Source organism: Callithrix jacchus, chromosome 3 (assembly GCF_049354715.1).
Source record: "Callithrix jacchus isolate 240 chromosome 3, calJac240_pri, whole genome shotgun sequence".
In the NCBI taxonomy this organism is placed as follows: domain Eukaryota; kingdom Metazoa; phylum Chordata; class Mammalia; order Primates; family Cebidae; genus Callithrix; species Callithrix jacchus.
The window spans coordinates 52328310-52343361 of record NC_133504.1 but is presented as its reverse complement, the minus strand read 5'-3'; the positions used below and the strand labels follow the sequence as shown (position 1 = coordinate 52343361).

At 35.3% G+C, this 15052-nt stretch overlaps 1 protein-coding gene across 6 annotated transcripts in view; it reads left to right on the top strand.

The window, feature by feature from the left end:
- HHIP (hedgehog interacting protein) overlaps positions 1 to 15052 on the top strand; it is a 95503-nt gene that overhangs the window by 43116 nt on the left and 37335 nt on the right. The gene's annotated exons all lie outside the window — the stretch shown is intronic.

Sequence of the window (15052 nt, the reverse complement as noted above, 5' to 3'; positions counted from 1 at the left end):
AGAGAAGAATTCGGTAAATGAATGAATGAATGATTATGTGTTCCTTGGTACAATCTTATATTCTCAATCCTTCCATACAATTAGGGACAGCTCTCCTATTTCCTACTGTCATGTATATGAACAATACGTTCATTGCTCCTCCCACACGTTCCCACCATGATGAAGAAAAGAGCTGATTATTGAATAGTTAATAAATAGGTGCCATCTGAGTACTAGTAACTTTAAATTTTTATTTTATGTGTTTTTCATTTAAAAAAAATGAGATTGTGAAGTAGAAGCTATAATGCCTTTACAATAGAAAAAGACTAAAGCTCAGGGGTGTTAAATTATTTCCCAAAGTCAGGCAGCCTGGAAGTCATGTAAACAAGGATTCAAACCCAACTTTCATGTAATAGAGCCCATACTCTCCCCCATATTTACGTGTGCCCTCTGATAACCTAAAATTCTCCACAATCTCTAAGAATAGGAGGCACACTTATTTTTGTACTCTTCTCTTCCATTTCTCTTTTTTTCCAAAGAATCACACTCATTACTCATAAAGTATCTCTCTGGGAGATGCTGCCCTTTCTTTCTTCCCTTTCTGGCTCTTTCTCATCACTGAAGTCTCAACTTGAATTTTTAGAGAGGTCTTCTCTCTGTAGAAAGGTATTCCCTGATGCCCTAGTCTGAATTACATTCCCCCTGGCTTCTTTTTCATAACACCCTATTCTTGTCTTTTATAGTCCTCTCCAAAGTTGAAATATGTATTTTCTGTATAGCCTTTCTTATGTAAAGTATCTTTCCCCAACCAGAATACAATAGGCTGGGCTGTGGTATATTGTAACAATGGCTAAATTTTCTTGAGCAACAACAGTCTATCAGGGATCATCCTTCTATCTTTCCATGCAACAACCCATGAAGTAGGAAATGCGTGTGTTTTGAAAATGGTAAAACTGAGAAACAGAGAGGCTAAGTTTCCCAAAGTCAGAAAGCTATCAAGTGGTGGAGTCAAGTTGCAAAGCAAGATAGTCTAGATCTCTGAGCCCATAGTCTTAAACACAATACTATGAAAGAATAGGAATCTGACACCATGAAAACATGGATGCAACTGGCATACCACATCTGCCCCTTGATGACTGAGTGACGTGGCGGAATCTGAGAGCAAATACTGTGCAGTGAGTAAGGATAAATGTTTATAACATTATAGATTTTGAAGAGAGTGGGTGCTGGCAGTCAGAAAAGTGGAAGCACTATAAACACTTCATTTGCCCTACTATTTAGAATCAAGAACTAGTCTCTGAATAGTGATTCTGGGAATTTGAATGGGACTCATTAACTTTCCATCAGTTTTTTCAAACTGCTACATGTGTTGAATTATGAACATACTAGAACCCTGGTCAGTCTTTCAGGGTTTGGTTTGGTTCTTCCCTTAGCTAACTAACAACACAGTCTCAAGAAATTTTAATATCAGAAGTTCCCTCAAATTCTGCCCTTTGATCCAAAATTATATTAATCATAAATTTTAAAAGTATATTTTCCATTATATTAAAAATTATAAGGAGCAGAGCTTTTATTCATTGAAATCTATCCTGTTGGTGAAACTTTCATGGAAAAGATGAACAGCTGGACACTGTCCTCCTTAAAATAAATCCTCATGTACTTAAATAAGGTTATTTGTACTCCTCAGAGTTTTTTCTTTAGTGACTTTAAGAAATTCAAGCCCTCCCTTTAGACTTTCTTTATAAATTCTATTTTAATTTTATAATCACTTTCCTATCTTTAAACTTCATCCAGATTTTTTGATATCTATTCTATATAGTTCCCACATTTATTTTATCTGAATGGAATAGCACATAATTTCTCTCTTAAACATGGAATTACAACATTTTATATTTTAAATTGTCACATAATATAATAGTGAAGATGCATTTGGTCAGAAATATCTATTAATAGTTTTTATTCAGAATTAATACAAAGAAAAGATCAAATATCAAAAAGAATTTCTTAATTTAGATATCTGAGGCATAGCAAATGTTTATTTTCTAAATGTTGATTTGTAGTTAATGATATTTTGGAATAAGTATAATTTTCTTATAAAAATGAATGTTTAGATTTCTCATATTTTAGTGTTTTAATGTTTCTAGGTTGTTGGAATTCTGCATTTGATCATTTTGGAAAATAGTACTTAATGAAAATATTAAAGATTCAAAGAATTTGATTCTGCTTCTTGGTAAATTTGAAGTTTAATTGGCATATAAATCATGTAAATACAAACTCTACTTAGAAAGTAATTTTTAAAGTACCATAATTGTTATATGACCTTGAAGTTCCAGCAGTCTATTGCATAACTCTTCAAGACAAGTCACATGGAGGAAACCTCATATTTCCTTAAATTTATTAGTGTTCCTTGGTGGTCTAAATGATTGGGTTTTTTTTTTCAAGGTCTCTTTTCAAAGCAATAATCTTACTTAATTGCTTAATGTTTTCTCTTACATAAGTCAATTTGAGTTCTTATTTAGAGTAACAATAGAAATACATAATGGGCAGGAATAGTGAAACATGACTAGGAAACTCAAGTATGCCAGTGTTATATTTCCATATAACGATGTGAAGATAATGCTTTTTGCTGCATGACCGACATATTAGCCACACATCATAAAAACAAACTTTATAAAAGCAAGAGGTCAAATTCATTAAAAACAATTTTGTACCCTTTGCTATAATTAAGCATTTATCTTTAATATTGTGATTTCTTTCTTCTTTTGAAAAGGCCCTGAATCTCCCATTTTTTGACAGGAGAAAAAAAATTAAACTAAAAAGGTATAAATCACATGAAACTATCGAGAAAACTTACTTTATATTTCAGGGTTTAATGTTTAAAATAAAATGATAAGACTTTATGCCTCAGAGAGTTTAGCTTTAAAGATGGTGAATGAAATTATATAAGTCCATTTTATTTCATTTGTTTTCAATATAAAAGTCGAATATTCCATTAACTCCATAAAATTAACTTTTGTTTTTATAAAAGTTAGTTCTTATGTTTGTAAGATTATTATTAACAAAATATGAAAATGTATTTGCCTTTATTACAGACCAAGTCATTCTAAGAAAGACACTTTTGGCCGGGCACGGTGGCTCACGCCTGTAATCCCAGCACTTTGGGAGGCCGAGGCGGGTGGATCACGAGGTCAACAGATCGAGACCATCCTGGTCAACATAGTGAAACCCCGTGTCTACTAAAATATAAAAAATTAGCTGGGTGTGGTGGCACGCATCTGTAGTCCTAGCTGCTTGGGAGGCTGAGGCAGGAGAATTGCTTGAACCCAGGAGGCGGAGGTTGCAGTGAGCGGAGATTGCGCCATTGCACTCCAGCCTGCCGCCTGGAGACAGAACAAGACTCTGTCTCAAAAAAAAAAAAAAGAAAAGAAAAAGAAAGACACTTCTTATCCATTAAGTAAAATAAATTATAAGGGGGTATAAATAAAGGGTTTTCTAAATTGTCTTTCTTATTCCAAAGGAAATACTTGCTTTTCTCACAATATTTGCTCAATATTGTCAACTTAAGGGTTTTTTTTTTAACTATTTATACTTTAGAATGGTCCTAAAAGTGAAATCCATAAGACACTGAGAGAAGAAAGAATTGAACCTCTTCAAATACATATAATATTTCCTTTATTCTGTGGTGTCATCTAGTCTTTGGGGATATGTATATTTTAATGGATGTGCATACTCTCACACACTCTTTGAATAATCTTACATTCTTCCTTAGTTTATAATTGATTATCCAAATTTAAATCTAAATTTGGTATCCTTTTTGTTTCTATAAATATATGTCATATTGGTCAATAGTGCTCTGAAGTAATTTTCACAGCTGTTGCTACTATCAAAAACACACATTTTTCTATCACAACTCTTGGAAGTGCATTTTTACATTGGGTTTGTTTTGGTGGGAAGGAAATATTGTGATTTCCCACTGGAATTATTAGAGAACAAATAAATGTTGGGGTCTGTTTCTTTCACCCCTTATCTTTGTCTACTAAATAAATTGTTTTATGTTTAACTTTAGAGAATAAATTTTATATATTTTTAAATGAAAAAACACTATATTTCTACAATCACTAAGTTAAAGATATTTCAATTTTAAAGCAAAAATTTAGATTGCCTCAAGCCTTACAAATCATTTGTGAATAAACCAACCACTGGTAACACATACCACCTAAATCTTCTGAAAAGATACACACAAATCTTTATCAAAAGTATGTGGTAAGCCTGGTGCTAAATATAAGTATAAATGTGCCTGTCCATGCCTGTAATTTTCTGAAGTCCAAAAGTGCTTTGGATGGCAGGCAGCAAGTTAATACTTCTGCTACATAACGTGCACACATTCCTCATCTGATCAAAATGTAGGACTTCACATTCTGTACTTCAAAATCACATTCCCTACTTAAGAAGCTTATTGTTTTATAGAACAACTGAATGTGAGAATAGTTCTTCCCTCTCTGTGCACTATAATAGTTATGTCTTCAATTCGAATAGCACTTTAGAGCTCACAAAGTAATTTTACATTCATCATCCTTTTGGATTATCTGAGCAACCTTATGTCATAGATTTAAGACATTTACCAAGAAGTTTTCCTTTGCCTCAGTGAGAGTATTTATACCACAGAAATTTACACAAATCAGCACTTCTTTTTTTTTTTTCAAACATCCCATTTACTGGCCCAACACTACCTTAAAACCTAAATTAACCTTTGTGTTAAAATAACTGAGGTATATACTTCACTATATCCTACATAAGTTAAAATGACTAAATCGTTTAATTTAAAGTAATATATATAAGTTAAAGTAACTGAGGGATGAGTTTTATTTTATTCCCCTGTAGAACTTCAGAAACTCAAGTTACTTAAGACTGTTTCAAAACTGCCTGGTTTTGAACAATGGGTGCTGATAAGAGAAAACAATCTCTTCTTCATTTGTTCATTTCTTCATTTAGGAAATACTTGGTAGAGCATTGTAACATCATAGTTCGAATTGTGTGTCTTCCATAGACACACAATTCTATGAGATCAATTCCAGAGATTATGTCACAATCTCTGCTTTGCTACTTTTATTTGTGCACTTTGGGCAAGTTACTCAATTCCTCTATTCCTGTTTCCTTAAATGGAAAGTAAGGATAATAAAACACTGTTAAACTCTAGAGTTGTTATAAGGTTTAAACAGACTAGTGCTTGCAAATCGCTTAGAACAATCTCTGGCACACAGTAAGAACTCAGTAAAACGTGCTAGTACAAAAACAAGTCAGTACCTCCACTGTAAATGAGGTACTATGTAAGACATCAGAAATACCAAGATGTGGTCCCTTCCTTCAAGAAGCTTACAGTCTATTGGAGACTTGTTCCTAATTTACATATCTAACATTTTGTTGTATCTAACAAAGTAGTTAGCTTAATATTTTACCCTTTTATAGTTCAGTCTCAAATTTTTTTTTAATTTAAGGTTCAACAAGTCTTAAACCTATGGTTTTCCTAACAGTTTAGTGAGGTTAAAAAGTTTTTTCTAATTGTAATCTTTATTCATTTTTTATTCCCAAGAATATTCTTGTGGTTTTGTTAAACCATCATTATTTTCATTTAGCCTAAGTGCACAGATTAAGAGCTTTGCTTTCCCTCTGTGTCACCAATATTTCTATATATTTTTTTCTTCATAAAAGTGTTTGGTGCTAGGATTTTATTTTTGAGAAGGGTTTATGCTTTTTGTGTGCTTATTATTTTATTACTTTATTGTTTCAAGTAGATGTTTCACACAGTTTAATTTTGTTAGAGCATTTTGTCTTATTGAGAAGATATTTTAGAAAACTGAACTTTGGAATACTATGGATATTATTAACATCTGATGCATATTGAGCCAGATAGTCCCTCATATTTAAACCATTCTCTGATATTATATTGGATTTCTTGTGCACATATATTAAAGTTTCCACAGCTGTTGACTGCTGCCTCGGCAAGATAAAAGGTACATGTCAATCCAATCTCTAATATGCCTTGATGTATCACATGTCACAGTTCAAATGCTTTAAAAGCCTGAGGAGGAAATAGTAATATGAACATAATAAATTAAATTCCATTTGACAAATACAAATTTTATATAAAACAAATCACATATATACATAAAATTTTGTGACTGTAATAGTTATAAGTATATTACTGAGTATGTGTATACGTTTTTCCTTATGGGTGGAAATATCAAAAGATCTTTCATGTATGAAATAAGAAGGAGCTATGAAACTAGAAATTCTAGAAAATAACCACTTCTAACATCTTCACTCTGAGTAGGCTGTAACTTAAACCTAGTATGACTGATTTATTTACTTTGTTTGAAGGGAGTAGAAAAGAGAATTATTGTGACTTACAGGTAGATGATTTCCATGTGGAATCTCTTTTATTCTTCCATTTGTACTTTTCTAGTCTGTCTTTGCATCTGCTACCTTCAAAAGATAAATTGCTTGAAAATCCTAAACACATATTTGATATGGACCAATTGCTACATACCAGAGATTACTTAATATCATTGTATTAAGTGGCCAAAAATTCTGAATTGCTGAGTACCTTCTAGCAGCTCTCAATGTTATCTGAAGCAGGACAGATTTCTTTGTCAGGTGTGATGGACTGTGATGCAGGTGAGCTTGTATCCCACCAGCATTTGAACATTTTATATACAGTTATGCATTGCATAAAGACATTTGAGTGAAGGACAGACCGCATATACAATGGTGGTCCCATAAGATTGTAACACCATATTTTTACTGTACCTTTGCTACGTTTACATACACAGATGCTTATCATTGTATTAAGTGGCCTACAGTATTCAGTAAAGTAACATGCGGCATAGGTCTGCAGCCTAGGAGCAATAGGCCATACCATATAGCCTAGGTGTGTAGACGGCTCTACCATCTAGGCCTGATGTTCACACAAGGATGAAATTGCCTAACAAAACATTTCTCAGAAGGTATCCCCATTTGTTAAGCGATTCATGACTGAAACAGTGAGTAAACACAATTAAGGAGAAGAGACAGGTTGAGCCTCAGCATTCCATTAATTGGAATTAAGTTTAGAGGAAAACCAAATCTGAAAAAACAGAGGAAATTTTAATGAAAAAGGGAGAATTCCTACTAGAATTGATAGGAACTTAGTTTATTGTGGCTGGTTTTATCCTCAGAGAATAGTGCAGTTCAGAAAAGCCAAGAGTGGATTACAAATTGACACAAGATATTTTATGCCTTTCCCAAACTTAAGTTTAGGAGGAAAAAAAGTCAAAAAAGTCAAGTTCAATAGTAAGAATTTTTTTTTTTTTTTTTTTTTTTTTTGAGACGGAGTTTCGCTCTTGTTACCCAGGCTGGAGTGCAATGGCGCGGTCTCGGCTCACGGCAACCTCCACCTCCTGGGTTCAGGCAATTCTCCTGCCTCAGCCTCCCCAGTAGCTGGGATTACAGGCACGCGCCACCATGCCCAGCTAATTTTTTTTTGTATTTTTAGTAGAGACGGGGTTTCACCATGTTGACCAGGATGGTCTCGATCTCTTGACCTCGTGATTTACCTCGGCCTCCCAAAGTGCTGGGATTACAGGCATGAGCCACCGCGCCCGGCCCTCAATAGTAAGAACTTTATGAATGGAAAGAGAATTACCAAATTATTCGAAGTATTCTTTGACTTTAACTTCACCAGTAGACTTGATCATAATCTCCACTTCCCTAGAAAAGAGAATGGGCTAATTAACTTTTCAGGTTCTTTTGAGGGTGTTTTCTGTCACCAAATGATTTTCTGTCACAACCACCAGTTCTCTCATACCAATATGTGTCCAAGAATTCGATTTAATTCAGTTAAATTCTGAAACTATCTGAACTTAACTCAGACCTTACAGGTTAAGGGCTCAGCCCCATTAGACTGCTCCTACTTCAAATACCAGTCACAAATGGGGTGCCCATGCTAGCCACATTTCTGCCTAGCTGACTACAAATGTGGGAGTTCCTATAACTCACCTTCAGGCTTGGTAATTCACTAGAATGACTCACAGAACACAGGAAAGCACTTTATTTGCTGTTACTGGTTTATTATAAAGGATACAGCTCAGGAATAGCCAAATGGAAGAGAGACATAGAAAAAGACATTGGAAGGGGGTGGTGTGCAGAGCTCTTTTCCCCTCTCTTGGAGGGTTTTATGGAGGTTTCATTACACAGACATGATTGATTGAATTACTGGCCGTTTGGTGACTGAACTCAACCTCCAGCCCCTCTCGCTCCCTGGGGCTGTGGGGTGGGCTGAAAAGTTCCAATTCTCTAATCACATGGTGGGTTCCTCTGGTTACCAGCCCGCATCCTGAAGTTATCTAGAAGCCCACCAATAGTCAATTCCTTAGCATAAACTCAGGTGTGATTAAAGCAGTTCCTTACAAATGAAAAGAAAGCCATTCCTATCAGGAAATTCCAAGAGTTTTAGAGGCTTAATGCGAAGAACTGGAGACAAAGAACAAACATATTTTTTATTATATCACAAAAGCAAATCATGTTTCTCCCGTAAGCTAACTCAGGGACCTCAGCAGATTGACTTCTGTTCTAAGACCTATTTCAACTTTTGGAACTATTGAGAAGTGATGCTCCTTATCTTTTCCAACAGTTGTTAAAAAATCAGTGCTCTGCATTGTTTCACAGCTTATACACACAGCAAAATAACACAGTTTTAATTAACTGAAAATGCAAAGATTGTCTTCTAGTTAGTAGAAATTGTGTATATTTAATTTTACCTTCTCTGTATCTTGGGTATGCATTTGACTAACATGGGAGTTTTGATCTTAACAGAATTCACATGTGAAAGTTTCACATGTCCACATTTTATTAAATGGGCTCTCCTTCTCAATTCTGAAGGATGCTTTCACTTCATTCTGAAGAATGTTGATTGTTCTTTCAGTACTGAGAGCTATGAGAAAGAGTTTGCAACAGTGTTCCTTAAGTATATCCTGTGAAGTGATAGATTAACTTCACTGGTCTCCTCTTTCAGTGCTCACAGGAAGGCATAGCCATGAAGACGCAAGTCATAGATGCTTGGGATCCTTTTATAGAAACAGATTAAAATATTCATGTAGTAGGCAGAATAATGTCCCTACCCAAATGGTGTCCTTGTCCTTTCCCTAGAACTTATGAATATGTTACCTTACATGGCAAAGGGGAATTAAGGTTGCAATGGAATTAAGATGGCTAAACAGCACATAGGAAGATTATCCTGGATCATCTGGTGGTGGGGAGTGCTCAGTGTAATCACAAGTTCTTAAAAGTGGAAGAGGGAAACAAAGGAGGTCAGAGTGATGTGATATGAGAAGGATTCAATTCATCATCTCGGGCTTTGAAGATGCTAGAAAGAAGATACAAATTGAGAAATTCAGATGGCTTCCATAAATTGGAAAATGAAAGAAAATGGATTATCTCCTAGCACCTCTAGAAAGGAACTTAGCTCTGCCAACATTTATTATAATCTGTGAGACCTATGTTGAGCTTTAATCTACAAATTAAGATAAATTTTTGTTACTTCAAGCCACAAAATTTGTGGTAAATTTTTATAGCAACAATAAAAAATGAATACAATTTAGTATTGTGTTTGAACTAACAATGCTCAAACAAACCCGTTTTCCCATTTCTGATCAGCATACAATTCCAGTCTAAGAGAAAGCATAGATTTCCATGAGAGGGTCCCATGTTAGTCCCAAGTCCTCTTTTTCTTTTCATGATGGATATCAGCAAAAAATATGCGAGAAAATGACAGTTAACAAAAGAAAAGTGAAAGCCTGCCTTATAGTAAAAGTACATATCTTATAGAAAACTCAAAATACCACCATTCTGTTCTTATGTGAATTCTTAGAAATTTCTTGAGCGTTGAGAGCAACAATTTTACTAGAAACTTTCATTCATGCCTGCGTGCCTGTGTCATGTACATAAAATAAATTACAAGACGGTCTTACTGTTTATAGAAACTCTGTTTACTTCTTCATGTAATTTAGTTTTTATATAACCAAGCTTTTTTTCTTTTTCTTACCAAGTTTTAGAGTGGAGAAACCTCAGGTGCTAATACATAAATTAACCTTTGTGTCAGAAGTTACCAAAAATATTTATTTCCCATCTTTAATGCTTGTTCTTTGGCCATGCACATTTCTAACCATGTAGCATTGTTCATCCTCCTCAAAAAAAAGTATGATAGGAATGAAACAGCTCAATATTCAAAACTATACTTTGTTATGTGCTTTCATATACAAACTCATTGAGAGCAGCGATTTATTCTTATTGATTGTTTACCCCTAAGCACCATGTCTAACACATAATAGGCATTCAATAAGTATTTGTTGAATAAATATTAAATAAGTTTTTTGACAAGGCAGTAACAAATAATATCTTGAACATAGTGTCACATTACGTAGTTTATGTTTTCTGGCTTTCTTAATGTCATAGGGTCATGTTGTGGATGACTGAACTTGAAATCAGCCACTTACCAAAAGGTCACTAAGTTTCCTAAAATGTACAAGTCAACATTTCCTGAAGGACATTAGGGCAAATTTAAAGCAAAAACAGAAATCAGAAAAAATGAACTTTAACCACATTAAAATATGATGAAAATGTCTTTAAAGTATCACCGTGAAAGATACTGCCCCACAATGTTCGTTAAGAAAAAATAAGGCCAAGTGTGGTGGCTCATGCCTGTAATACCAACACTGTCAGAAGCCAAGGCAAGAGGATCACTTGAGGCCAGAAGTTCAAGGCTGCAGTGAGCCATGATTGTGACACTGCACTCCAGCCAGGTTGACAGAGGGAAACCATGTATAAAAAAAGAAAAGAAAAAGAATACTTTCTGATTATTCAAAGAAGAGGAATATTCTTAATTGGTTAGAACTTTAATCTGCTCATCAGGGAAGAATTCATCTCAAAGCTCCAGCACTAAGATCAGGTCTGATCTTATACTTACATTGAAGTTATCAGTATTCTTCATTTGGGGTTTTGTCTATTTTCTGTGGACCCTGTGAAATTGCTTCTAAGAGTTCACTAATAACTAGAATGGCAGATAGTGAAATACTTATTAAAAATTCCTGAAGAGGGTTTTATGATTTCCTCTGAAACAAGTTAGCCTCCAGGTTCCAAAGTGTGGGAACATTATTTTCAAATCATTCGACACTCCAAATTTGAGCAGTCATCTGTGCTTGCTATATGGCTGTCCAGAAGTTGATACAGCATTGAAGAGCTGAGCAAAGGAAAAGAAGGGAAGACCCTTCATAGGCAGCCTATGAAGTTTGGGTGTGATTCAAGTCAGTAAGGTTTTTTTGTTGTGGCTTTTAAAGCATTACCAAATTGAGGAAACTGTAAAGTCTTGTTTGTAAATTACTTGTTGCCCTTTGAGCTTTCAGTTTGGGTCTAGAAATGCTGTCTGTGCATGCCCAGAAACACAACATACAAAGAGCTCAGTGCTAATAATGAAGTACAATTATAATGTGAATATTTGGGCAAATCACTGCTTTTCACATGGGTGAGGATAAACATTTTGGACATTGGTTAACAGTTTTTAAAAGTATAATGTTAGGGCCATGCACGGTGGCTCACACCTGTAATACCAGTACTTTGGGAGACCAACGTGGGAGGATCACCTGAGGTCAGGAGTTCAAGACCAGCCAACATGGTGAAACCCATCTCTACTAGAGATGAAAAATCAGCCAAGCATGGTGGCACATGCCTGTAATCCCAGCTACTCAGGAGGTTGAGGCAGGAGAACTACTTGAACTCGGGAAGTGGAGATTGCAGCTAGCCAAGATAACACCATTGCACTCTGGCCTAGGCAAAAAGAGGAAAACTCCATCTCAAAAAAAAAAAAAAAAAAGATATAATGTTAGAATTCAGTGTCTTTTTGGAAGGCATGATTGTCTGGATCACAAATCTTCCATTTGCCATTCTATTAATATGTTTTCTCCCTTTTTATCCAGCTTGGCTCAAATTATCACTAGAAGCTAAAGAATGAAATAAAAACTCCCCAGATGCTTCCTAGACTCAGTTCGATAATTGACATTTCTGGAAAGAGTGTATCATTTTGATTCCATATACTCTGAGCCATAAAACCACACATATTGAAGGGGAGGGATGGATAGGGGTAAGAAGAAGAGCAGTTAGTATTATTGGCACCAGGGCTTTGTTGCTTTTTTTCTACTGAGCCTCTAAAGCTGGGTTATCAGATTTGGAAACAGTGAAGAGAAGGGAGCCTTTGGGCTTGGTGCTCAGACCAACATAATGGGGCTTGGAACACACACAGTCAGATTTGGGGCAAAGGGGACTAAGATAATAGAAAAAGTATAGGACCCTGGGAGGTCTGGTTCGCTTGCCAGTCCTGGCTCAGGCGTCAGTGTTCAGGCTCTCGGGCTAGAACAGTGTCCCGGTGAAGACTACAGCTGAAGTGACCTTATGGGGCCTGAGGGCCTTAAATATCTGGTGGTGGTTCTGATGGTGTGGCCTGTAACTGACCCTGATCTACAAGTAACCCTTCAGTGCCCAATCAACATATTTCTTCATAAGCCCTTGAAAAATGATCCAGATCTGAGATAGGTTTGCATTTGAGAGTTAAATCATAATTTGTCAGTAACACATTTTAATTAAATAGGCAACATAACTCTGAAGTCTGATTCAAGTGACATGTGAGTTCTCAATACATTAATCTCCTGGCATACTGGCACAGCAGGAGTATATCTGTCCTTTCTAATTTCTGAACATTTAGGAATCCTGTTATATCATTTAAAAATCTGGATTCAGGCAAATCTGGGATATTTTCATAATATATTAAATTGTTTTCCTCAGTGTCATTATGAAAGTGAGTATTTCTATGAAATGACTTAAGAGTAGTCAAGTTTCTAACCCAACCAAAACACGACTTTACACCTGGAAGTTGATATTAACAGTGAGATCACATGTAATGATTCATCAATTGTAAATCCTATTACCTGAAAAATTCAGAATTACTGACTTTTTTAAATTGCTTTTTTAATTTATTTCTCTGTCATTCACATGTCTCATTCTGTTTCCATATTTGGCACTTTAATAAATGTCAAAAATGCTCCCAAAGTCATTCGTGTGATAGATAGTATCTCTAAAGTGAACAATTGTCTTCTATCACTTGTGGATTTGTTTAAATCTCTTTTCCCATCTGTCTTTCTACAGTGCATTAATTCTACGTTCCTAATTCCTGAAAAGCAACCAGCACAGTTTTAAAGCGTGTTGCTATCCAATTCAAATTGTATTTCTGATGATTTGATTAAAAACTACAAAGAACTACTTTCAACAAAAGCTGCTTATAGTGGAACACAAACATTTGTGAAGCAGGCATGCAGTACTTAACCTGCACTCACAGCTTTAGAGGGAAATATATTCGAGGCAGGAATTAATCACAAATGAAATCCCACCCTTGGGCCTCGTTAGACAATCCGTCAAGGAGGTTCAAATGTTCAGTGGCTTCTCTACAGTCAAATTGTACTTACATATCCTAGCTTCCAGTGTCTCATAAGAAAGCCAAGAGATTTTTATTTAATGATGATTTAAGAAGAAAAACAGCACCATCAGTTAATATTAAAATCACCAAAACAAGATAATCTGAAAAACAGAGTAATTCATATATGTTATTAGAGTTTTACCTTTGTGATTAAAATTAAAATTATGCAGATTGTGATGGAAGTTGACTTTTTGACATTTAAATAATGATTTGGTAGTTCTGTGATATTTGCAGCCATTTTAATATTTATATGCTCTGAAAGTTTGGGTATTCTACTTTGGATGATCTGTATCTAAAAACATTTTCCCTAAGCCAGGAAACAAATCAGTGTTTATTAAAAGCAAAGTTTTATGCCTAAAGCTTTCAATTCTGAATGCCATGTAAAATAAGAACTACAAACAGTTCCATGCTTTGCTAGTAACATATACTGTTCTGTGGGGGACAAAAACATGGGAGTGATTCTATGACGGAACATGACCTTATGAGGAGGTTGCAGCATTAGAGATTTTGTTTTTCTCAGCTAATACTTGAGAAGGAATAACTTCTCATAGCGTTTTACCATAGGGTATGTCGTGATGTTTAATGGAATAAATAAGGTGATGTGCTATCAGCAGTTGCAGCATTCAATTTCTATGACATGTTTTTCACCGAGAAAGTGCTCTCTGGCTTACTAGTATGTGAACTTTAAGGCTCTGATCTAGATAATTTTAGTGACTTTGATTTCATTATAGAAATTCCTAGACTACTTGTGGGATAAAACAAAGGCTGAGACCATATTGAATTTCAACAAGTTGAATTAGCAGAAAATAAAGATAAAATGCCTTTCTATTTAAGAACATGATGATGTTTTAATTGTTATAGCATTTGGCATGCCTAATGTATACAATCCTTGACATTCATATAATAACACAAGAAAGTTGTTTGGGATTTTTCTTTAATTTCCTAGTGTCCCCTTTCCTCTCTAGCATTTCTCCCACTCCTTCCCCAGCCGTGGCCTTTAAACCCCCTCCCTCTGCTTCATCCTTCCATAAAGAAAAACACTATGCAGCGAAGGGATTCATGTAACAATGTCTTATTTCTATATAGATGGGCAAGGCAAGGCTGCCTATTACCTAGCTATGATGAACAGACCACCATCGTTGTGACAACTGATGTAGATGCCTCCAGGGCAAAGCAAAGGTTTACATATTACACAAGCAATTTAACTGTTTTCTAAACATATTGCCAAGACAGTGGGAGTTGGCAGCCCACACTGTGTTTTAGGTTTTGGAGACTTGGATTAGAAGTGACTGTTGATTATGAACCTTTTTATTTGTCTTCTATAAACTACAAGCAACCTAGTAACCCAGGAAAGAATTCTTCACAGCACTTAAACTTGTCTTCCTAGCGTCCCAAGATTACATACACAAATCACTTGACAAAAGTGGTGTAAGACTCTTGCGCATAGATAACCACACAAGACAATTGTCTTGTTCTAACCCTTAAAGAGTTCCACAAAGTGAAATGTTTTATAATCCT